The sequence below is a fragment of the Lissotriton vulgaris genome, chromosome 1_1 (assembly GCF_964263255.1).
Source record: "Lissotriton vulgaris chromosome 1_1, aLisVul1.2, whole genome shotgun sequence".
NCBI lineage: Eukaryota > Metazoa > Chordata > Amphibia > Caudata > Salamandridae > Lissotriton > Lissotriton vulgaris.
Window position 1 is genome coordinate 784,866,168 of NC_141685.1, and position 25,494 is coordinate 784,891,661.

Genomic DNA, 25,494 nt, shown 5'->3' on the forward strand with positions numbered 1-25,494 from the left:
AAGTGTTGATCAAAAAGGTGACATTGTGACCATCTACATCAGCGTCAACATTTGGTCCACTCTGGTCTACCTCTAAGAGTGTGCTAAGCATACAGTCTTCCTCCTCCCTCAGGCATCGTCATAAGGATGAACACTGTGTCATAATATTTAGAAATCTCCAACATTGGGTAATTCTGCAACACGGTCTGATCCGCATTCATGCCCATGTTCGGATTAAACCTATGGTTACCTCCATCTTGCTGTAGCAATGGGGGTTGCAGTACCTGCATAACAGGACCTTGCGAACCAGAAACGTTTTGGGATCTTGGTCTGGGCATATTTTGAGGCTGCATGGTATTTCCCTGCGACTGAACCATACCTCCATATTGTTCCTGATTATCGGAATTTAGACAGCATTCTCGCTTCCAATGCCTCACAATATAACAATAGTGCCCCAGGTTAGTCTTTTTCAAAGTGGCTATATCGAATCCAGTCTTTGGATCTATAGGAACACCTCTTCCCCTTTCTTGCCCCCAAAAGCCACCCTTTTGTTGCACCGAAGTCCCAGACTGCTAGACTCCCTTCGTAGAGTTAATATTCCCTACATAAGTGTGTCCTTGACCCCTCTGAGCCACTTTCATCTGTGGTGCCATCGATTTCTCTTTCAACTTTTTGTGCTTCATTTCAATTTTGCACACAAGCACTTTGCATATCACAGAATTTCATTGACAGACTTGTTCTGCCAACAGATTAAATGCCGCTGTATCATCATACTCATCTCAGGTCTCAATCGGTCACAATTCTAGAGACAAATTGTCCTATATCCTTGGATTCCAAAGTATCCATCCCACTATACTGTTTAAAAGCCTGCAGTAGTCTTTCATAGAACGCATGAATTGTCTCTTTAGTCTCTTGGGTCGTCCTGTCCATCATTACCCAATCAGGATCCTGTTGCGGCACCTTGGCTTTCAGCTAAGTAACCATCTGCTCGTACTTTTTCATCACTATTGGTGCCAGACCATGTTTCCCTGAATCCCTTTCAGGCTCGTGTTCAGGCCAATCTATAGTTATCTTGCATGCTGAACATGAATCATTAGGAACACAATTTCAAACAATGTATTCAAGTCAATCCCCAGCACCATCAAAATGTTTACAAATCGATCTACCTGCTTGTACCACTCTACCTGTTTCTCTCTCAATCTCGGGAAATCATTTGTAAGTACCACATGATCACCTCTACTCCAAGGTACATGCACATACCCTCCATTTAGTACGTCTCGCAAAGGGAAAGTTAGGACCCCCACTCCCTTTTCCCCTTCCAGGAGGAGGTTCTTCCTTTATTCTATTAGAAGCTGTCCTCCTTTCTATCCAATGTTTCCCAAACTCGAATGCATAGTATGAGGTTGTGTTTTCAATCCTGGTATCCTCAGAGTCTCTAAACCCTGATCACTAAATGCAAGCCTGTGATTTTTCTGCAATTAATTAGTTCATTCCATGTCAACCTCATATCAATTAGCCAATTCAGATAATTGCTCATGTGTCTGTCTGGCTCTTGTAGTGACATCTTTGCTCATGAACAATAGTTCATCTGGTTGATAGCAGTCTATTTGATAGAGTTCTAAGCTTCCACTTTTCTTCACATCCAATTCAGTCTTCAATTTGAGCACATCAACCAAATCCACCTTTACAGCGGATTTAATAGTTTCATGACTAGTTTCAGTAATTTGGCTTTCTATTGATTTTTCCTTATGCTTCTTCAACCACTTCTCTAAGTCTTGAACCCCGGAAGTTCCCTTTTCTGGAGTAGAATTCTCTCGAGGCGTGATGTTGCACGAACTTGGAAGTGTCTCCCATACAGGCAGGTCAAGACCTACTAATCGCGGAAAAGACCTTATGGGTCTGATTCCATTAATCAAAGTCAATGGATTTGCACTTGCTGCACAAGATGTACTTGCATTAATTGTGAATAATGGTACTAACTGCATTCTCTGATACTCTACTGCCTTTACTTCAGAAGAAGCAGGAATTCCTTGAACTCTATTTCCAGGAGAGGATCATATGTAGGGATAATTGGACCAATAGTTACGGGCACTTTAAGAGCATCCAGAAGCTGCAAAGTCAAATTAGTGTTAACATTTCCTAAGGTTACAGTTTGTGTTCCACAGGTCGACATGACCCCTAAAACACCAGGACTAGGATCAGCCAGTGATGAAGCACTCCCAGAGCAATAAGTAAGATTAACATTTCTCCCACTTTCCATTTGCGTCTGATTATGTGGAGGTGGACGTTAAGCTAATAATTCATTCAGTAAGTAGCACTTGCCTTGCTATCACTTTCTGCATGTCCTCCCTTCTTTTTACTTCCCTTTCTCTCAGACTCATTTCCTTTGGCTGTTATGGTGGGTTACAATCTCGCTCCCTCAATAATATCTAATCTTCATCTCTTCTGTTGGTCATCCCATCTGCGTATGCACCCGTTGCTTTTGTCATTCTCCCTTGAAATTTGTCTCTCTGCTTTACATGCATTTCACGTTCCCATGCATTAAGCACCTCAAATTGTGTGTGTCTAGATAATGGTTTCATGGCAAATAATATCGCCCTCAAATGATCAATTATTCTCAAATTGAAAGTACCGTAGCAGGAAACATCGATGCACCTTCTTTCACTGGGATCTTGTTCCAATTTTAAACCAAATAATAGTATTTAGCCCTACTTTTGTTGCTGTATAATGTGTTGGCGTATCCTCCAGTGGAGCTTCCTCACAGATTCTAGTAGGCACCTCTACATCTCCTCAATTGATAACTCTTATAGCTTTAAAACATCTAAGTTTTCAATCTCTTGCTTTGACAATTTTAGCCCAAATCCAAAGTAAGCAAAATTTAAGGTCCTGCAACAATATGATCTCTAATAGCAGCACAGCGTCCAAAGTACAATTCCAACAAAACCCAACGTGGTGTTACACCAACCGAAAAATCCCAGTGCTGCACACGTTAACTTCACTCTCACTCCTCACAGCAGTTCACCCTCCTTCACAATCCTTCCCAGACTCTCACTCTCATTCACTTCTGTTTATATTAAATCAACAACTAACAAGTGTCTGCTCCACTAAAAGAATTGATAGAATCACTCACCCAAAGAATACACATTCACAATTGAAACCTTGATCAGCGGGGAATCACCAATCAGTATAGTTTTCCTTCTGCAGTAAAGGTCCACCACACTAATTACAGCTCTATCTTGCATACAAAAGTTACGTATATCATTTTGGGCCATCAAAGATGTCTCAAGACAAACCCCACAAAACCTTAGAAGACAATTACAACACAATGTCTGTTGCACCTTTATAATATGAATCTTAGGTGTCTTCGGACCCAATAACAACTTCAAATTCAACAACATCTCTTAATACCACATTCACACAACTCTCACAACATCTCTGCCGGACATCACACATGCAATACTGTACCGAAAGCTAAGCATAAGTTTCACACACACACACACATCCCTACTAATACTCACTCCTCCTTCTGCTGCCATTTCAATGCATGCCACTGGAACTCAGTCTGTTCTACGCTCCTCCAATCCAGGATTCTGATCTATTTCCGGGTTAGGCCTAGGTAGCGAAGAAACTAATTTCTTACATTGTCCTCGCAATAACATTTCAGCCATGAACTTTTGCACATATTTGTGTGCACGACAATCGTGGATTAATTTCCCCAAAACTAAACTTGTTTACACATCTAGCTCCGCGTAACATAATCCCCATGCCCTGAACATCATGCAAAAGGTCTCTTTTCGCACTATGTACAAATGAGATCTCGATCTTCATCCATGGGGTGACAGGGCTATCTATATGTCCATAACATCACTAATCTATACGCATACCGCTGGGCTGCTTCCTAATATAAAAGATGAACATTGCGATAGATTGTGAGAGGAGGCAATTCAGCTAACACCGAGGACCCCTGCATGCTGTGACTTCACCATGCATCAGTCTGACATCTCGTGAGGGGGGTCCACTTCATGAGCAAGACGGGATTCTTCATTCTCTCCCATCAGGTAATGGGGTTGGATCATCCCTAAGGGGGATTCTTGGCTCTACACCTACACATACTCTAGGTACACTTAAAGTAGGGTTTGCATAGTAGGAGTATGCTCGATTACTACCTTGTTTTATATGCCTGTCTTAGAACCATTGTAGAACTACCTCTACTATTTATGCTTTTAGTGCTTGTAATCACTTTTATCTGCTTCTGTCTGTTGAACATTGCAGCACCTCTACTTTAGCCAAGAATAACATTGGTTCCATAAAACTTATTGAAAACATCCCACTGTGTATTATCTGTATACATCTCTGAGAATAAGAGAGCAAAAGTGACTGAGCGAAAGATTCTGCACTGTTTCCACGATCCCTGACTGGACAGGGTTGTCATGTTCAGTGGTTTCCATAAACCATTCACTCTCTGGTAAGGTTATGGGAGCTTACGGTGGCACTGTGAGCTAGCTGGTCTATCGGCTGACATATCCTGCTAGGGTGTCTGGAATCAGTCTAGACACCAAACCCCTAGTTTACGTTGTCCAACAAACGCGCTGATCCTACGGATTAGTAGGAACTACACAACAGGGACACTAATGTTGGGATCCAGATTTTCTAAGTCAAGTTCTAATTCTCTACACTTTACTAACTACCCATCCTCTGCTACCAATTTGTTAAAGTCTAGACTCATTCACTTAACTTCCTAAAAATCCATAGGGGACAAGTCTTTCTAGTACAGTGAGCAGTGAAAGGAATCAAATCTCAAGTTATCATTCCAGTACAAGAGCGGCTCCTGTCAGGGAAAAGAGGCAGGGGGGTTGGGAGGGTGGATGGGGGATGATGTAGACAAATAAAAAAAATAAAAAAGAACGTACCTGTCGCTCTCCAGCATTGCACTCTTCTGCTCCTCTTCTGTCCACTGCAGGCCGGCACAGGCTCCCAGACTGTCCTGCGGCCAATCCTGAAGCTGTTCTCATGCATGAGAGCAGTTTCAGGATTGGCCTGAGTGCTATGAATTTGCACTCCCAGACAGACTGCGAACCTGTGCTTGCTCTCTCCAACCCGGCAATGCAGCTGAGGTTAGAGAGAGCTTTGGTGCACATGTCTGTTTGGCCAACCTAAGATGGCTGGCCAAACCATCACGTGCACTGACAACAGTGCCCACCACTCCCCTTCCGGTATCATCACCATCCTGGCCCCACCCCCAAGACTCAGCACAAGAAAAAGAAAACAATAAAAACACAGGTTTTAAACCTGTTTTATTATCATTTTATTTTTCACATTTTTTAGGGTACATGGCAGGGGGGGGCGACGCTCCTCCACCATAGCAGAGGAGCCGCCACTGTTCCAGTACATTGTAACCAATGTGGTCACACATTAATCCACTCAACACTCTGATCAGAGTTTAGTAAGTTTTAATATAGTTTCAGAAACAAATCAGTATAGATTAACTCAACATAATCGTATAAAAATAAAAAAAGATCGGAGTAAGTCCAAATCTCATTAAGAGATGAAACCTATATAGTACAAAGCAAATGACTAACTCTAAGATAAAAATGCAGGTAATTCGAAAGAAGAAATGAAGGTTAAATTACGTCAGATGAGTCTCCTTAACGAGCATGAATAACCTAACTTTCCCTACCCTACCTAAAAGGGTAACGTTAAAACTAAAGAATTTGAAAAAGTACATAATCCAGTTAGCCACAGAATGCCATTGCACAAGCCTCCTTGAATGATCAAAGGGCAAAATTAAAAAGTCTGAAATGGAACATCAATATTGAGCGTGAGAAGGTACTCTGGGCAAAACTTCTATTCGACACAAACAGCAATAACAGTGCCCGCTTCTGGAAGACTGTGAATGGGATTATTCCCCCACACCATAAGAGTATTGGGTCACATATTTCGGAAGCAAATTGGGTAACATTTCTTACTAACCACTTCAATAACCAGACAGACAGTGCTGGAACTCAAACGGCCAATAGTAGTACATCTGAAGAACAAGTTGGAGCAAGCAAAACAGAGTTGAGGGACCAGGAGCAGCCACACAAAGAAAACAGAACATCATGCACAGATAACCGCTATCTGCCTCTCTTAATCAAAAAGCAGTTGCCAAAGGGAGGAAGGAAGGGGCTCTGGGACCGAAGGGAATCCCACCTGCCCTGTTTAAAGCAAAGAGTGAAGACTGGCTAATATCCTGCAATTTCTATTTCTGGAAGTCAAGCAGCTAAACAGAATACCAGAATCATGGAAGGGCTCAACAATAGTGCCAATCCATCAAAAGGCAACAAGGCTGAGCCCAATAATTATCGCCTAGTAGCTCTAATAGACAATGAAGCAAAATACTTTGCGGGCACTATACTAGAGGAGCTGACACACTGGGCGGAGGCGAATTCGATAATACCGCTGAACCAGACCGGCTTCAGCAAAATGGCCATCACATCCACAAACATCTTTACAATCTCATTAATTATCGATGCAGCCAAAGCCTCAAAACTACCTCTACATCTATGCTACATTGACTTCAGGGCTGCTTTCGATAACCTGTCGAGGGGTAGACTGTGGGGGAAACTGGCGCAATGGGGCATACCACAGCCTACTCTAAACATGCTCAAACTCCTACATACAGATACCTGGGTGCAGGTGAAACTGGGTGGCGGCACCCACATCTTCTCGAAAGTTTCCACAACAAAGGGACTGAAACAGGGTTGTGTGCTTGCACCGACCTTGTTTAATATATACATGGCTGACCTTCCAAATGCACTTGATGCCTGTAATTCACATTCGGAGAGGATAGGAGGGAAAACATTGTCTAACCTCATGTATGCAGACAACATAGTTCTGCTCAGTCACACTTACGATGGTCTCCAGCAACTACCGACGGAAATGCAGAACTACGCCACAGAAAACAACTTAAAAATAAACTTGAGCAAGACACGGACAATGTCAATAAACAACAAAAAGAACCTCCATAGAAGTTGGTTCCTTGGGGCACAAAACCTGATCCAGTTCAGGAATACAAGTACCTTGGAGTTATATTCGACAAGAAAGGGTCGTTCTGGCGCCAGAAAGAGGATGTTAGAAGGAAAGGTCTGCTGATTGCCCTAACGATGAAAAACCTTGCAAATAAACTGATGGGGCCTACCCTGACTCGGTTTTTGAATTTAGTTCCGGCTAAACTACTCCCCTCAATTGCTTATGGTAGTGAGGCAATGCGAGGAAGAGATGCAAAGGAGTTGAAGAACACGCAGGTTAATGCCTATAGAATCATGTTCAGCCTTCAGTCCTACACATCACCTGCTCAAATTAGGCTGGAGTTTGGCCTCCTACGACAAGATCTAGCTAGGTATGGTGCTTATATCATCTGCTTGCACAAGATCAGAAGTGCCACCACAAATATGTTAAACTACTTGCTGTGGCAGGATATACAGCATAAGGAGCACTCCCAAGCCAGAAGCTACTTCAGCTAGCCCTGGAATCTACCCAACTCACAGAACTCTGGAATGCGCAAATTGGCTATCCTAATTTAAAAAAACTGGTCTGGAAAACCTTCAAACAAATCTCTTTGGTGGAGGATAAAGCAAGCTTCTCAAACAGATTGCAGGCCTGGATGACCCTTAACTCCTATAAATCACTGGCTCCACAACGCTTTTTCAACCAGGGTTACCCGAAGTCCATAAAAATGAACTTTCTGAGGCATAGGATGGGAATCTTTCCATGCGCTCAGCATTTTCCACCATGGCTAAGGACAATAGCACAAGAGCCATGCAGGTTGAGCAATACGAAACAAGGCGACATACTACACCTAATTTGCTTATGCAAGAAACTGGACCAAGCACGGCTACAGCTTCTTAAAGAACCCTTCAAACTGAACAGGATCCTCACCAGGAGGCAAGCTGTGCAAGCATGCTTAAACCCAGAAAATACACAATTAAACTGCAGATTGGTAAAATTCCTCATGCTTGCTGAACAAAAAATGCCAAAACCAACAAAAACAGAACCAGGGCTGGGCACTGCAGTACACCGCTGACAGGAACATGTCCCAAACCAGAACATTATAAGGACATACTGCCAGCAGTAAAGGGATAATCCTCGTAACAAGTGGAGAAAATTTGACCAATACAAACATGATGACATGTAAAAAGAAAGTCATGGCTGGTCCAAAGGAACAGAGACAGCATTTTACAGCATCCAGTTATATAAGGACATATACTATTTATACAACTAACTTTGATTGTATAATTGCAAAGATTTATTCAACAATGGGTCTTAATTTGGTTTTGATCTGAAGATTGCCTCTCACAATTCAAAAAACAAAAAGGCAGGGCAACTGGAGGAAATTATACATACATTGTTGAAAATTGTATATATATTTTTGTATTTTATGCAGTAACAATGTAATTGTTTTAAGTAACTATGCAGGAAATAAAGAAACAATTTTAGGTATGATATGGCAGATAGGATAACTGTCACATTTTGACAGAGAATCCCGTCTACCAAACTCTAAATAAGGCTCAAAGTTCAGTCTACCCACTAGTGCTTGAATCCCACCTGCTCCCTTGCTCTGCCAACCATAGCAACGAAAGCCTATCTGAAGTAAAAAGGAAGATCATTCTGGGGTCATCCGATGGCTCCAGTTTGGCTACTCTGTAATTATCAGGTGTAGTCATCCCAAACCATCCTGAACTATGTATATAGGACAAAATATTCAAATGAGAAGACTCTAGGGTCATCATGGAAACTACTCTAGGAATGGTGTCCTGAGTACATCAATTGAAAATGTGTGAGGATTTTTACTACATAAGGAAAACTAGTTGACTACTTCAAGATGAGTATGAACTACTCCAAAATGAATCCAGGACAACTTGAGGATGAGTGAGATTATTATTCTAAGACGATTTCATGACAAAGATTACTCCACAATGACTTTATAACAACTTCAGATGTGTAGTATTCTTGGATGATTCTAAGAAAGGTTTTGGAGGACTGCGGATTACTATGAATGAATGTTAGATTATTCCTTGAAGATTCTGTAATGTGAATATATTCTGGACCCAATTACGATCTACGCGGACGGGTTATTCCGTCACAACAGTGACAGATATCCTGTCCGCCAAAATATAAATCCCATTATATCCAATAGGATGTATATTTTGGCGTACGGGATATCTGTCACTGTTGTAATGAAGTAACCCGTCTGCCATGATCGTAATCAGGCCCTCTCTATTTGCCACTGTTCCTATGAAGGGACCCTCACTTAAGACCAGGGCCACTGAAATTCTGTGATTCTGCAACACTGGTATTTTCCTGTATAATTATGCTGTGGCTTTTCACAGACCAAGGGCCCCTTTTTTTAAAACTTTCCCAACCCCACTCTTACGGATGCACTGTTTTACCTGAGAATGGGAACTGCAACTCTAGTCACTGATCTTACTCCTGACCTTCACCTTTGCCCAGTCTCCTCTCTGATTGTGCCAGGCTTGGGAGCCTCCACATTCTTTCTACAATCTCCATCCTACCTGCGCTGTCTCACACTGTGCAATGGGTTATAGCGAATACCTAAAGCCCATTATTCTGTGTCCCTCCTCTGTTCCACTGAAGAAATCCTGGGCATCTTCTGCAGACCTGGTGTTCTGGGAAGTAGCATCAGTGTTCACTGAGGGACTGGTAGGCTATGCAAAGGTTTGCTGGGCTGAAAACTCTCTTCCTAGTGGGAAATTGGAGGGAGTATTCTTTGGGGCCAGAGATGGGCACAGTCTTGGCGGTATGTTTTTTAGAGAAACATCTCCATCACCTCTGGAATATGGAATAGGGTTGTAATTAGTGTAATTCTGTGTAGCATAATCATGCAGAATAACCTGAGAATTCCCAGTGATTATGCGCAATACGCAAAAGAAGAGTAATTCTGCATTTAGCACTCTTTCTCAGCACAAAAATTTCCCTTTACATCCAAATCGGACGCAAGGATGCATTTTGCTCTAAGAAATAGTGCTAAATGCAACAGAACACAAATAACGAGCAGCTGTTTGTGCTTGCTAAATTTGCTGTTGGGGTAGGATTTTCCCCCAATGAACTCCCAGCATTTAGGGCTATTTTCTTAGCGTAAAATGCACCCTTGCATCCAAAATGGATGCTACGATGCATTTTGCACTAAGAAATTGTGCAAAATGCAGCAGAACATGTATAGTGAAGGTGAGCACCTGCTAGTGCTCACTAAATGTTCTCTTGCAGTACGATTTCCCCCCAAGCACTCTTAAATACGCAAATAGAAGTAATTGTGCTATTATTGCTAATTCCGTGTCAAAGGGTAATGAAGAATTACCAAACTTACTCTGATTACTCCAGCGTAGTAGACATTCTACCCAAGCCTAATATGGAGGACAGAGGGTGTGGTAAGCTGTATTCAATGCACTTCTCTGACATGCTACTTATATAATTATTTATGATGTATTTGGATTCTAGATTTCTTAGATTTAGAATTCTTTTCTACTCTGTAGCCAGTGAAAGCCTGTGATGTGATGGGATCTGTCGTGGGTCCTTTTCCTCCTGAATAAATCTTTACATTTTAATTTGAAGATTCAAGACTTATTTTATTGGAGGAAAGCATACCACATATTTTGGCGACGATGCTGACTTGACCCACCGACCTCGAAACTTCAAGAATTTGGATTCTCACATTTACCTCGTTTCGTCTACTAACTTTGTGGATTTCCTGGTAAATATCATTTGAAAGACCTCGATTTGGAACATTTGGAAATATATATATTCTTCTTTAATTAATACTTCACAAACTATTGTGATTTTGTTTTCTGAAAAACTGTGGAAACTGTTTGCATTCGTTGTTCTCAACACGTCGTTATTTAAAACGGTGAAAACTTGGTGGATTTTCTCGTACCTGCACAAAGGATTATTCAGCTTTGGATTTCAGCGTAATTCCGGCATTTTTGGAAACGTATTTATCGTTACCTTTCTATCGGCCGTTGCCTTATTGTTTATCATTGAACTGCATTCCCACATCGTTCTGCATCTTTCAAAGGACATTCTTTTGTGTCTTCAATTCCACCGTTCGTCAACGTTCGCCATCTGGAGTTCTTGGAATTACTCTTCTTTCACGATGTGTCATTGCACAAAGGCATGATGGGAAATGTATGATGTCATCACGCTATTGACGTCGACGTCGCGGCCATCTTGAAATTGCCTAGCAACTCCATAAACATTTCGAGTCTTCGGCAGCAGATTTTCTTCGAGGGATATCGTCTCATTTTTCAAGTGTGTCATCACAGTGACACACACATTTTTTCAACAGTAAGAACTTATTACAGTGACTTACAACTTATTTTAAAAAGAAAAAAAGGTGTCTTTTTAGGCACCAATAAGTTTGAAATATCTCACATGTTCTATCTAATATTGTACTTATTTAAGGCACTACTTCCATTTGTTTTAAATACTACAGTTGCGATCTTATTTGTATTTTGGTCAGTTTTAATTATTTATTTTTTAACTTCTATAATTATATTGTTATCTTACTTTTACAAAGTATTATCTACTTTTATTAATATTCACTGTTGCAAAATGTCCTCATCTTCTAATAATGTTATGCAACCTTCTCCATTTTTAGAGAAACCAGGTAAACCAAACACTCCTTGGCATAAATGGTTTCGTAATTTTGAAAAAAAATTTGAAGCCATTGATGCTTTAAAATATTCTGCATCAAGGAAATGAGCTCTGTTGTTTAATCATTTAGGAGATGCTGGACAAGAAGTTTTTGATAATTTACCTCCTGTCCCTGTGCCTCCTGGAGTTGAAAATTGGAATGTATTTTCTGAGGCCCTTGCCAGAATAGGTAAACAATATGTAGAGGAACCATCAGTTATGGTTGAACGTCATGTATTCTTTAAACGCAAACAAAACCAGGATGAATCTATTGAGGATTAGTTAGCTGTTCTAAGAGTTTTCGCAGCTAAATGTTTTGGTGATTATTCAAATACTGCTTTAAGGAATCAGCTTGTCTTTAATTGTTATAACAAAAAGATCCAAGAAAGAATTCTTACATGTAAAAATCCTTCATTAGATGAAGGGATGGATTTAGCACGCAGCATTGAGAGATCTGTTGTATCCTCAAAAATTCTCACAAAAAGTTAGTGAGTATTCCAAAGTGGTAGCTTTTACTTCTGTTAATTCTGAAGTTAATGCTGTTGCTAATAAACCCAAAGTAAATCGTCCTTTTGAAAGAAAAGGTACATGTTACCATTGTGGTTCTAAGTTTCATTTAGGTAACTACGTGAATTGTCCAGTACAAGGTAAAAGGTGCAACACTTGCAAGAAAATTGGACACTTTATACTGTTTGTAAAAATGTTAAAGCAAAAAGCAAGATCAATTTACTCAATATAGATGAAGATGCTTCTTATCACGATATGAGCATTCTTGTATCATCTATTGAGATTAATGTATTACATAGTGATGCTAAAAAGTATAAAGGTCCAATATGTTGTGTTCCAATTGGTGATACTGAAATTAATGTTATGGCAGATTTGGGATGTCCCATAACGATATAAGGTGAAAAAACGTTTAACAGGTTTTGGTCTAGAACTATACTTATACCTACGGATGTGAACCCCAAAGCATTCTGTGAATTTAACATTGATATGTGTTGTTACTTTTCTGATGCTATAACCTTTAAAGACTGCACCATTCACACTAAGGTTTATGTAGCTCTTAACAGCAGAGATATACTTGATTGACAAGATCAAGCCAAGCTTGGTATGATTTTGAGACTTGGTCATCCTGAACCTGTGATTTTAAGAGACCCTCCTATGGTATCTACTATTCAAGGATCCTCTGATTCACTTGGATCCGTGAATCAAACAGATTTCAAACTAATAAATCTATGTGAAAAATATTCAAATGTGTTTTCTGATAAAGTTGGGTTGTGTAAGGATTTTGAACACACTATCAAGCTCAAGGAAAATGTTGTTCCAGTAATTCAAAAGTGCAGACCTGTTCCTTTATCTGCTCGTGAAGATTTACAAAAACTTCTTCTACAAATGTGCTCACAAGACATTATTATGCCAATAGAGTCATCTGAATGGGTTTCCGCGGCGGTTGTTGCCTACAAAAGTTCAGGCGATATTCGTTTGTGTGCCGATCTAAGAATGTTGAATCGTAATATAATAGTTGACTGCCATCCACTACCTCAAATACAAGAAATGCTAGCAACTTTGGGCGGTAGTAAGTTTTTCTCAACTATTGATTTGCGGTCAGCATATCATCAGATCCCATTGTCTGAGGAATCACAGCATCTTACCACTTTTGTAACTCCCTTTGGAGTTTTCAAGTACAAACGTTTACCGTTCGGATTGGCATCCGCTGCAAGCGTGTTCCAACGTTTGATGGATCAAATGTTTGCTGATTGTGTTGGAATTCAAGCATTCCAGGACGATATTTTGATTCATTCTAAAACTTTAGATGAACATTATGTTTTTTTGGAGGAAGTACTTAAAAAGTTAGAGTCACAGGGCATGACAGTCAATAGGAACAAGTGTACATTTTTAACTCAACAAGTTGACTATTTGGGTCATAATATATCGTGTCATGGCATAAAACCAAAATCCTCTTTACTCACAGCCATCAAATATGCTCCTAAACCTATAGATAAGCATTCTTTAAGAGCCTTTTTGGTATTAAGTGAGTATTACGCACGCTTTGTACAAGGGTACGCTATTGTGGTACAACCTTTAAGGAATCTACTTAAGAAAAACACCAAATATATTTGGACAGATGAAACACAATCCTCTTTTGATTCTGTTAAAAGGCTAATTCTCGAAGCTCCAGCTATCAGACCCTTTACACATGGTTGTTTGAGCATGATTACTGTGGATGAAAGTTCCAAAGGTCTTGGGGCTGTCCTTAGTCAGTTAGTGGATGGACATGAATTTACTACTGCATTTGCTTTAAGATCTTTGACTGGAGCTGAACTGAATTATAGCACCATAGAACGTGAAGTCCTTGCATTTTCATGGGCAGTTGAAAAATTCAGAATGTTTATTTGGGGCTCCAAATTTACTCTGTTTACTGACCACAAACCCCTTGTGTATATGTTAAGTGATAGCTTGTCCAACAAAGCATCCTCTAGGTTGGTTAGACTTTTGGTGAGACTTCAAGTGTTTAATTTTGAAATTGCGATTCTCCTATTAACATGACCAGAGAATCTGGATTTCATTAAAGACACAGAGGCTAACATTATGCATACAACTTTTAATGGAGTCCAAGCATAGCCGCTAATGTCACAAAGCAAAAGTTCCAACTTAGAATACATATGAACCAACAATAGCATGAATCACTAGGCAATCAGCCTCTTTTAAATGTGGTGACAGTGAGAAAGGAAATGTCCAAACAACTCCAATGAAACATCAAACTTGAATACGGATGAATACACTATCCACGATTGATTCACCAGATGTGGATCAAGAAGACAAAATCAAGAAAGGTTATCTGAAAAACAAAGAAAGGTTGTTAATAAACCCAAATAAAAAAATCAAGGATTTGAATAATAAACAATCAGCTAAATAACAGTCCTGAAAAGGAAAAGAAAGTAAACATTCCTGCAAAGGAAAAGAATGTAAGCTTGTAAGTAAAATATTCAAATAAGCATATCATATCATAAAAATCAACCTGTACCGTGATATATCATATAATCAACCACCCAGGGAAAGGGTGGGAGGGATAATGTTAGCCTCCGTGTCTTTAATGAAATCCAGATTCTCTGGTCATGTTAATAGGAGAATCACAATTTCTTTACAAGACCGGAGGCTACCATTATGCATGTTGGTAGCCATGTAAAACAACATCAGACATGTGAGATACAGGTTTGCAATAATGATGAGCAAAGGTTCTAGAATTAGACCAATCACCAGCCTTTAGAATATCATCTAACTTACCACCTGACCAGAATGACTTACTGGCCATTGCGCCTCTAATAGAATGTGATATAAAAATATCCAGATTGATTCCAGCAAGCTTCATGACTGTCTTAACCCATCTAGCAATAGAGGAAGAAGAAATTCCTTTGTGGGGTTTAACAAAAGAGATGAGTAATTGAGATACATTCAAAGGACGAAGAGAGTTCATTCTAACATCGTATTCTTTCATACATTGAACAACACAGAGTTTAGTGCAACTATCAAAACGAGGATAGAAAATAGAATCTGACATAGTTTTAGTTCTTCTATGTATTTCAAAATTAACCCCAAACATATCATAAGATCTATAAGAAATATCAAGAGCTTTAACATCAGAAACTCTTCTGCATGAAATTAAGCAAAGAAGAGTAGCTAATTTGATAGAAAAATTCTTCCTGCTGAGAAGAGAATTAACTGGCCAAGAACAGAAAAGGTTGAGAATTAAATTAACATCCCATAGAGATTGATATCTAGGTTGAGGAGGTCTTCTAAGTCTGATACTCTTAAGTATTCTACAAATAATAGGATTTTTACCTACCGTTTTATTGTTAATTAGAGAATGTCCAGCAGAAATAGCAGATGTAAAACAATTGAGAGATCTGTAACTTAAACCTCTTTTGAATTGTTCTCCAAGAAAATTAACTATATCAACAATAGGTGCCTCCACTGGATCCAAGTCCCTTTCCAAGCACCAACGTGACCAGACTTTCCAAATGTTGTTGTACCGGTAATGTGTCTCAGGGGCCCACGACTCTCCAAGGAGAGTTGAAGCTGTTGACGAAAGTCTTGCGAGATCATTAGATCTCCTGACACCTTCCAAGCAAGAAGGTTCAAATTCCCTGTCTGAACAAGAGGGTGAATTTGACCGTCTGCGTCTGTGAGAAGTTCTTTCAGAGGAGGAATTAGGAAGGGAAAATCGTAGGTTAGTTCCAGAGCTGTTGGGAACCATGCTTGGGATGGCCAAAACGGAGTTACTAGGACAATTGAGGATTGTTCTTGTCTCACTTTCTGAAGGAGTCCCTGGATCATTGCGAATGGAGGGAAGGCATAAGCGTTGATCCCTTCCCAAGATTGGAGAAAAGCATTCACTGCTAGAGCACCGGGATCGGGCATCCAGCTGAAATAGGATACCAATTGGGTAGTCAATCTGCTCGCAAATAGGTCTATTTGGAATGGGCCCCAGAAATGATTCAGGGAGTTCCATGCATCTAGATTGTCTAACCACCATGTTAGTTCTAAGATTGCTTCTGGGTTTAAGGAAATTCGATCTCCGTACCAAAGACCTGATCTGGGAGCTCTTGCTTTTATTCTCTGAAGGGCTCGATAATTCAATGGTCCTGGAAAAATGGCCTGAATAGAAGAAGATAGAAGGCCTAAAAGTCTGGCTAGTTCCCTTAGGGTGAGTTTTTTTCGTTTCAAAACCTGTCTTATCTCCTTTTTGATTTTGGCAATCTTCTTGGGAGGGAGAAGGAGAAGACATTCTTTTGTGTCTACTGTGAAACCCGGGAATTCCTTCTTCTTTTAGGGAATTAGAATGGATTTTTCCCTGTTTATGATAAAACCCCAACTTTCTAAGAGGTCTATAACTGTTTTGAGATCTTTGATGATTTGAGCATAATCTTGAGAAAGAATCAGGATGTCGTCTAAGTAGATGATGAGACGAATACCCTTTTCTATTAGACATGAGGCAACTGCTCTCAGTACCTTGGTGAAACACCATGGGCCAGAGGAGAGACCGAAGGGGAGAGCCTGAAATTGAAAGAGATGGTTTTTCCAAATGAACTGAAGAAAGGGTAGGTGTTCCTTTGCCATGGGAATGGTAAAGTAGGCGTCCTTCAGATCTAATTTGACCAGCCAGTCTCCTTCTAGTAAGAGGTCTCTGAGAAGATGGATGCCCTCCATCTTGAAATGTCGGTAGACAAGGAATTTGTTGAGTTCTCTGAGATTTGTAACCGTTCTCCAACCCTTGCCTTTCTTTTCCACAAGGAAGAGAGTACTTATGAATCTCATAAATTCCATGGGAACTTCTAAAATTGCTCCTTTTTTAAGCATTGAGGAAATTTCTTCCTCTATGATTTTTTCTTGATCTAGTGTAAGGGGAATCAGTCTCGGGAGTCTGGATGAAATCTATTGAAAAACCGAGAACAGTGTTTAGAACCCAGGGGTCTTGTGTAATAATTTTCCAATTGTGGTAAAAGAATTTCAGTCTCCCACCCACTTTTGGATTCGAAGAAAGGGAAGGGGAAGCTGTACTCACTTTGTGGGGTGGATTCGGCAGGTGCTCCTCTAGCTCGAAATCCTCTCGAGCGGAAACCTCTTCCTCTGGGTGGATAGGACTGTGGTTGGTTGGATGGATGGTATCCTCTACCAAAATTCCCCCTGTTTCTTGGAAAGGGGCGTCGGTTGAACCGGCCGGAAGATTGCCCCCTTCTACCGGCCCTTCCAAAAAGGTTGCTGTTGTAGTTAAAAACTTTTTTCATGTTCTGGTGCGCTTTATCTAAAGCGGTAAAGGTCGATACATATTTGCCCAAACTTTTTATTAAATCTTCTCCAAAAAGTAAACCTTTTGGATTAATTGAGGTTTCCTTTTCAGCCATATCGATTAGTTTAGGGCTAATTTTAGTGAGGACCACTCTTCTTCTTTTACAATTAAGTCTCGCATTCGCATTGCCTAAGAGGACTAGTGCCCTTTGGCTCCACCCCCGAATGGAGTGTGTATCAAGGGGGCAGCCATTAAGGTAACTCTCTTCTGCTGCGTCGATTACTTTTGTTAGGGGTCCTAGAATGTCGAGAACTTTATCTTGACCGATCTTAAGCGATCTTTCCAGGCCTTTACGCGGGTCTCTCCCTAATTTAAATAGGTAGGTAATTAATTCTGGGTCAAGGTTAGGAGTTTGACAAACTTTACCTTCGATTGAAGGTCTGGTACACTCTGCTCTTAAGAGATTACGAGTCTCTCTTTCTAAAGGATTTCTAATACATTTAGTTATGAATTTAGATACGTGCTTGTGTGGGGTCCACTCTGAGCTTCTAGGGTGTTTAATGTTAAAAGGGGGGAACATCTCCTCCCCCAAAGGGTCCAATATACTATCCTTAGAAGATGAAGGACCGTTATTTTCATTTAAGAGAAAGCAATCAATATCTTGATCATCCTCATCGAGATAAAGAATATATTTGTCAGGAAATTCTGAGCCATCATCAATTTCAATAGGATCATTGTCTAGAGCACTTTGATGAATTGTGCCGCGAGGGACACCCATTAAATTTGTGCCGCTAAGGACACATTTCAAATTTGTCCCGCAAGGTTACACCTGAGGCAAATGAGGTGCGAGGACCTCCTGTAAAACCTGAGGTGCTAGGACCTCCCGTGCTCTCTGGGGTATAATCAATATTTTTACTTTTTTTTATGCCTCTTACCCCTTTGTTCAGTGAGATCATTAACCTCTGTTATGTCCAGATCTGATAAATCATCGTTTTCATGGATCAAGGATCTCTTAGATGACATAACGTGAGAGAGAGTAGAAAACATACATGATCTCATTTCCTTATGGATATGTTTTTTGATGGCATCATTAGTAAAATCAGATTCAACAGTATTACTATGAATTGAATCCGAATCTGAGTCAGACATGTTAGTCAAATAAATATATATAAATGTCTGATCCTCTAATTGTTTTTATTTTTTATAATATAATAAACTTGCAAATATCAATTATAACTGTCTGATTTCCTTTTTTTATAATATAATAAACTGTCTGATTATTGGGGGGGAGGGTTACACAGATAATCAGATTATGTTAATAAAGGTAACTAAATATTATAATTTCCCAATTTATAATCAAAGAAATGAAGCGCAGTAAGAAACATGAAGCCTCGAGCATGGCAAAGCTTTCCGAAAATATAAATGAACTCCAAAGCAGTGGGGAAGGTAACTACACTTGGGACGCGGGTAAATGCGTGCTTTTAAACATTTTACGCGCTAGTTTCAAAGACTTAGTATCATTCATGAAATATAAAGACAAACGAAGGGAAGGAAAAAACGGAAGCCAACCTCCGTAAATTGGAGGTTGTGAAACCGAAAACAAGGAGTGAAAAGGTGTTACTGTACCTTATAACATTGTACCTTATAACATAACATTGCATATATATATATCCTTACATTGTATATATAAATATTTACTCCTGTAGGGATAAAAGAGGGTTACTCAGTATACGGTATTAAGGTAAATTAATAATAAAATACTAATCTTAAACTCTAAAATATAAGACTTTTCATGAGCTAAGTAGGAAGTTGACTTATCTTGCTTGGAGCCGCATTTAAAAGAGGCTGATTGCCTAGTGATTCATGCTATTGTTGGTTCATATGTATTCTAAGTTGGAACTTTTGCTTTGTGACATATGCGGCTATGCTTGGACTGCATTAAAAGTTGTATGCATAATGGTAGCCTCCGGTCTTGTAATGAAATCAGGTATATTCCTGGTGGTAAAAATGTTTGTGCAGACTGTTTGTTGCGTTTACCTATTGACAGTAATGAACATTATAGTGAACACTTTGAAAGTATTGATTTTGATTGTGTCTTTTCTGTGACTGATGTTACTCTGGAACTGAAACTTTCTGAAGATAAATGGATTAAAGGTTATAATGAAGATTTGTGTCTTCAACGTATGAAGAAATTCTTGGTCAACAAATGGCCCTGTGACCGTAGTATGTCCATGCAAGACAGGTGCTTTTCTCAAGTTGCTCATGAACTCTCCATTGTTAATGATGTTATTGTCAGACAAGACAAGTTTGTTCCTCCTGATTGTTTGAGAGAGAAAATCATTAATATTGCTCATCGTGGTCATTTAGGTATATCATGTACTGTTCGAAAGATTAAAGAAGCCTATTGGTGGCCAGGCATTGATGGACAGGTTAAGTCGTTTATTGATAAATGTCCACAATGTTTGTGTTCAGATAAACATTGGCGTTCTTCTACTTCACCCTTATGTCCAGTGGATTGGCCTAAAGGTGCTTGGCAAAAACTAGGGTTAGATTTTTCAGGACCATCAATGTGTTGGAGCATGACAAAAAGTTCCTAGTTGTTCTTATTGATTACTTTTCTAAATAGTTGTATTTCGCATTTGTGAGAAGTTCTGATTCTAGCTCTGTGGTAAATGTTTTACAACGAATATTTTTGGTTGAAGGTTTACCAAAGGAAATCGTCACAGACAATGGTACACATTTTGTGTCAAATTAATTTGAGGACTTTCTTGTTAAGACTGGCATTTCACACACACTTGCTCCTTTATATAGTCCCGCATCCAATGGTTTAGTTGAGCGTGCACATAAAATGTTGAAAGAAGGGGTGCAAACAGCGATTGCAAACAAACTGGATATTTCTAATTACATTAATCAAAAGGTTTGGAGTTACAACACGACTCTTCATTCCACCACTGATGTTTCCCCATATGTGTTGCTTTGTTTTAGGAAACCGATTTCTTCACTTAATCCTTCTTGTTTAGTTAATAAAATTGATCACACTTCCAGTTTGGACTTATATAAAGTTAGAAAGCATGTTGAACACAAACAAGAATGTTATAAAAAAAATTTGATCTTAGAAAACATGTAAAAATGTAACTTTGTCTCCTGGTGAATGGGTTCTTATTAAGAAGCCTATTAAGGTAACTAAAGGTCAATCAAAATTTAGTGAACCAGCTAAAATTGTTAAGGTTGCTCGTATGGCTGTTATGTTCGAAAATCGAGGTTGGTGGAATCGCAATGCTTTGACTAAACTGACCAATGAACAAGCAAGAATTATTCTGAACAAATTTGAAACTCAACCTGATAAAGACTGGTTTGATTTAGGTGAGTTAACATCTAATTGTAATGATCTTGTAAGTGATATGGTTACTTCTTATTCTCAAGTGTGGGATGGTGGAGATAATCCTATTTCTAGTTCTTCTAATGTTAACAGGAATGTTGCTTCAATCAATCAATCAGGAGTTTGTTAAAGCGCGACTACTCACCGCAAGGGTCTCAAGGCGCTAGGGGTGGGGGAGGAGGGGGGGTGCAGGTACCATTTCATCAAGGAGGTGGTCTGTCGAAGATCCAGGTTTTGAGGTTTCTTGCGAAGATGGGGAGCGATGTTGTCTGTCTGAGGTGGAGCGGAAGGGCGTTCCATGCTTTGGCCGCGAGGAAGGAGAAGGAGCGGCCTCCCGATCTGGTTTTTCTGGTGCGAGGGACCACGGCGTAGGAAAGCTGGGCTGATCGTAGGGTCCTTTGGGGTGCGTGGAATTTGAGTCGGCTGTTCAGGTATGCTGGTCTGGTGCCGTGGAGGGCCTTGTGTGCGTGGGTGAGCATCTTAAAGGTGATTCTCGCCTCGACGGGGAGCCAGTGGAGTGCGCGCAGGTGCTGGGAGATATGGCAGTGTTTTGGCAGGTTGAGGACCAGTCTTGCGGCGGCGTTTTGGATGTTCTGTAGCTTGCGGATGAGGTTTTTGCTTCTAGTAATACTTGTAATGGTTCTGGTGAGAACGTTCATCTTAGAACTATTTCTCCATTAGAACTTCTTCCTTTCGTTCTCAAGATTTTGTTTATTATTAATTTCCTATTTTTATTGTTATAGGAAGGGGGTGTGGTAAGCTGTATTCAATGCACTTCTCTGATATGATATTTATATAATTATTTATGATGTATTTGGATTCTAGATTTCTTAGATTCTAGAATTCTTTTGTATTCTGTAGCCAGTGAAAGCCTGTGATGTGAAGGGATCTGTTGTGGGTCCTTTTCCTCCTGAATAAATCTTAACATTTTAATTTGAAGATTCAAGACTTTTATTTTATTGGAGGAAAGCATACTACAGAGGGTTCCCCGGGACAGGCCATAAAAATACCTGTGAATGCTCCTGTAGTGTGTTACCAGGCACCTACATAATTTGTCACTGCATTCTGCTTGCATTCCTAAAACCGGTCACGGCCAAGGGAATAAATATAGGGAACATGACAACTTAAAGTCAGTTCTGGAGTATGTATTGAAGTGTGGCATAATTTATTGAGAAAGTGGAGTCTAGGCTTAGGGCTAGAGGCCTCACTCTCCGCACCACCATTGCAACAAAGTAGGGATCCCCGCGCATGCGTGTTCACCTTCAGGATGCACTTGAAAGGTGCTGCCAGAGCCTGGGAAGAACCATTGCTGGGATGTCACTGCCTCAGCCTAAGGGGAGGTAAGTTCTTTGTCTGGCTGGGCAGAATGCCCCGGCTAAGTCATGCACATGCAGTCACTACCGCCCCTCCGAACCAATCGACCATGGGAAGTGGCAGGGTACACCCTTCAAGAGACAACCCTACTGAAAGGCGCCCACAGAGTCTTCCAGAGCCTTCAGGCCAGTGGCAGAGTGAACATGGTGCCTCATATGATCAGGATGTTTGCTTTCATTTTACAATTGAAGTGCAAGCCCTTCGTTTGCTTAAGCAGCACACCGAATGATTACAATTTCAAAGGAAATGTTTGCCTTTCAGAAGTAAAATGCGTCACCATTCCATTTGCCTGACTTGATTGAAGCGGCCTAGGCCTGGGCGTAGCACAAGGAGGCAGATTTATACAGATTTTTATCAAGACTTTATGCTGCGGCTAAGTCTTTCAGAGTGACATAACGTGCAAAGTTGTGATAGGGGGTTTACTTTCCCACGCAAATTTTTGTCTGCGTTGGAAAGTGGCTCTTTTTGCAGCACAAAGGGTGCTTTGTGCTACATTGCATCAAATGGCTCTTCTCTAGGTGGTACTTGGCAGACCCCCCAGGATATAGCTGCATGGATTAGCAAATTTAGCGGCACAAATATGGAAATTTAGCGGCATTTTTGTGGCACTTTATTTTACTCATAATCATTCATTCTCAGCCTTAAAGCAATGGAAACTGTTTTAGCCCGGGATCGGGGGGAGGTGGGGATGCTGGCAAGCCCTATGGGCTATCCGAGTCTGGTGAGGATGGCATCGGTGCCATCTTTCTGAGGAAAAGAAAACACCATTCTGATGAAAATACCAACTGCGGTAAACTGAAAATAAACTGGTTAAAATCTAAGGATTTGTTTATAAGTATTCTTCTTTTTGCTTTAATAACCATTTAGAATTACTTTAAATAGCTCATCAAATACGCTTCATTTCTTAATGTACCTGGTACTTAAAGTTTATAAGCCAAAAATATAGACCAGAAGGGTAAAATACAGGCCAGACAGCTAGTCTACTCTCTGCACCGCACCCCATCCACAGCTAACCTGATACAACCTGTTCAAAGGGACGAAATGTTCAGCAAGGTAAGTTGGCATGTTCCGAGTTCAGGGAATTGCTACAGAGCTGAATCGGCTAGCGATACAAACGAGCTGCCTGGGAATTCTGCTTCTTATCAACTCTGATATATTTAACAAGTCTTTTGGGAGTTTCGATGGCAGGGAGCCAATTATCAAGTTGTCAAGAACATGCATGACCTCACTTTAACACTGGAGCCATCAACAACAAACTATTACGAGAGGGTCCAAGGGATATAAGGTTTAAAGACCCGTGCCTGGTTATTATCCCCAGCTCCTTCTACATGTATAACACAAGAAAACACACAGGGGGTCTAACAGCCTAATTATGTAGCTGCGCTGTCAATCCAAATTACCAGAATCTCAGAGTGTTTGAATCAAATGGAGACAGCATATTTCAACAGAAGGTGAACACTATGTGAATAGGAAAAACCAACACAGTACAGATCATTCACAGATGGTCCACAAAATCCAAAACATTTAGCAATGGGTTACCATCAAATTGACTTGATGATCAGTCCTATCATCTAGCCAAACCCAGGTGTCGGTTAGGCTAGTCCCCTGATCATTAGGACATCAAGCGCCACACCATTTGTTGCTGGTAAAAAATTTGGTCCACCAACACAAATGAACCGTCAATGATGGCTGGGCTGATCTTTGATGGTTAAGTGAATAATAGTGCAACAGAAACAAAATAGTGACTTTAAAATAGAATGGTGTGTCCTCCTACTAACAACTTTATTCTACGGCCGAACAGCACCCCCTAATTAAAAACCTAGAACAGTGCAAGAGAGACAGTCAACAAATATCTGTCTTATAAAGGGCCAACATGTTTCTGCCTAACGGGCATTGCATCCCTTGGCATTCGTCAGGGCCTCTGTTCTTTCAATAGTTGCACTTGGTGATAATGAAACCAAAAGAAACACCACCACCACCAAAGGGGAAAAAATAAGTAAAACGGTTGAATACGATACAACCTGTAACAACCGAAGACATTAACCCTCCATGTCAATTAAGAAGTACGATTTCTATGGAGGAAAATGTATAATAGTTAGTTGTCAACTGACTGTGTCATTAACCTAAAAACATGTGTTTCACCAAAAACAATTATAAGAAAAATAGTCTATTCATGCTCACCCTTCATGGTAGGGAAATTGACCTCACCTCACCTGGACCTTGCTCAGGTTCAACGAGGCCCCGCACTTCATAGATATAAGAAGTAAAACAGAAAGAGGAAGCACCATGAAGCGTAATTTAACAGCCTTCTAGAATGCCCAGAACTATTCCTGTTCAACATCTCTACTTATATCTAGAGAACAACATATGTGGAGACTCCAGCACTCAAACTATGTGTGCCCAGCCTCAAAGTCTCCCAGGTATATCATCTACAACCGCAGAATTGCATTTGAGAAAATTAATTACATATTCTCAGTGGGAGTGGTATTAATCTACAGACTCTACCAACAAACATTTATTTTTTATCTGTATTGCCCAAGCCTATGTAATGTGGCTCTAAATAAATATGGTTAAGGTTCTGTGAACTCACCTCTCCGTCGGTACCTCAAGCTCCCATCTGAGTCTTGGGGGAGGTGCCGAACCGTAGAGGATCTGCTCATTTAACAGTGTCTTCGAGGGGTGTTGGTATTGTAACCTTCCGCCTCACTAATCAAAAAGGGAAAAACCGGGAAAAACCAGGGCGGGTTTATAAGTCCCCTTTACCTCTCCATACCTTGTTTATGAAGCAAAGCTCAGGATTAATTGTTTTAGCCCAGTTGATGTGTGAAGTATAAAGCGCACTCCTTTGTGCTCGAAGTCCCGCGAGAGAACTTGCGCAAGGGACTACCGGATGATATCATCCCCTCCATTGTTGTAGTTCACTTGCTAAAACTAGCGTGAGTAACTAGTGTCTGCAAAAACCGGCGGGAAAAACCAGGACGAATTTATGATTCCGCTTATTTATAAAGCCAAGCGCCGGATTTCTAGTCTTAACCCCGATTCTGTATGAAATGTGAAGCGCTCTCTTTTGCGCTCGAGATCCCGCGAGATAGCTCGCGGTAGGTACTACAAGATGATATCATCACGCCCATTCTTGTAGTTCCCTTGCTGTAACGCGTGTTAGCAACCAGTATATGCAGCATTAAGCTGCATACAGAGGATCTATAACCCCTATAATTGTATCGAGCGGGATTGGTGTTATTTAGTGTTGATTTACTTGGTGCTCTAAATCTAACAGACAACCTCGCTG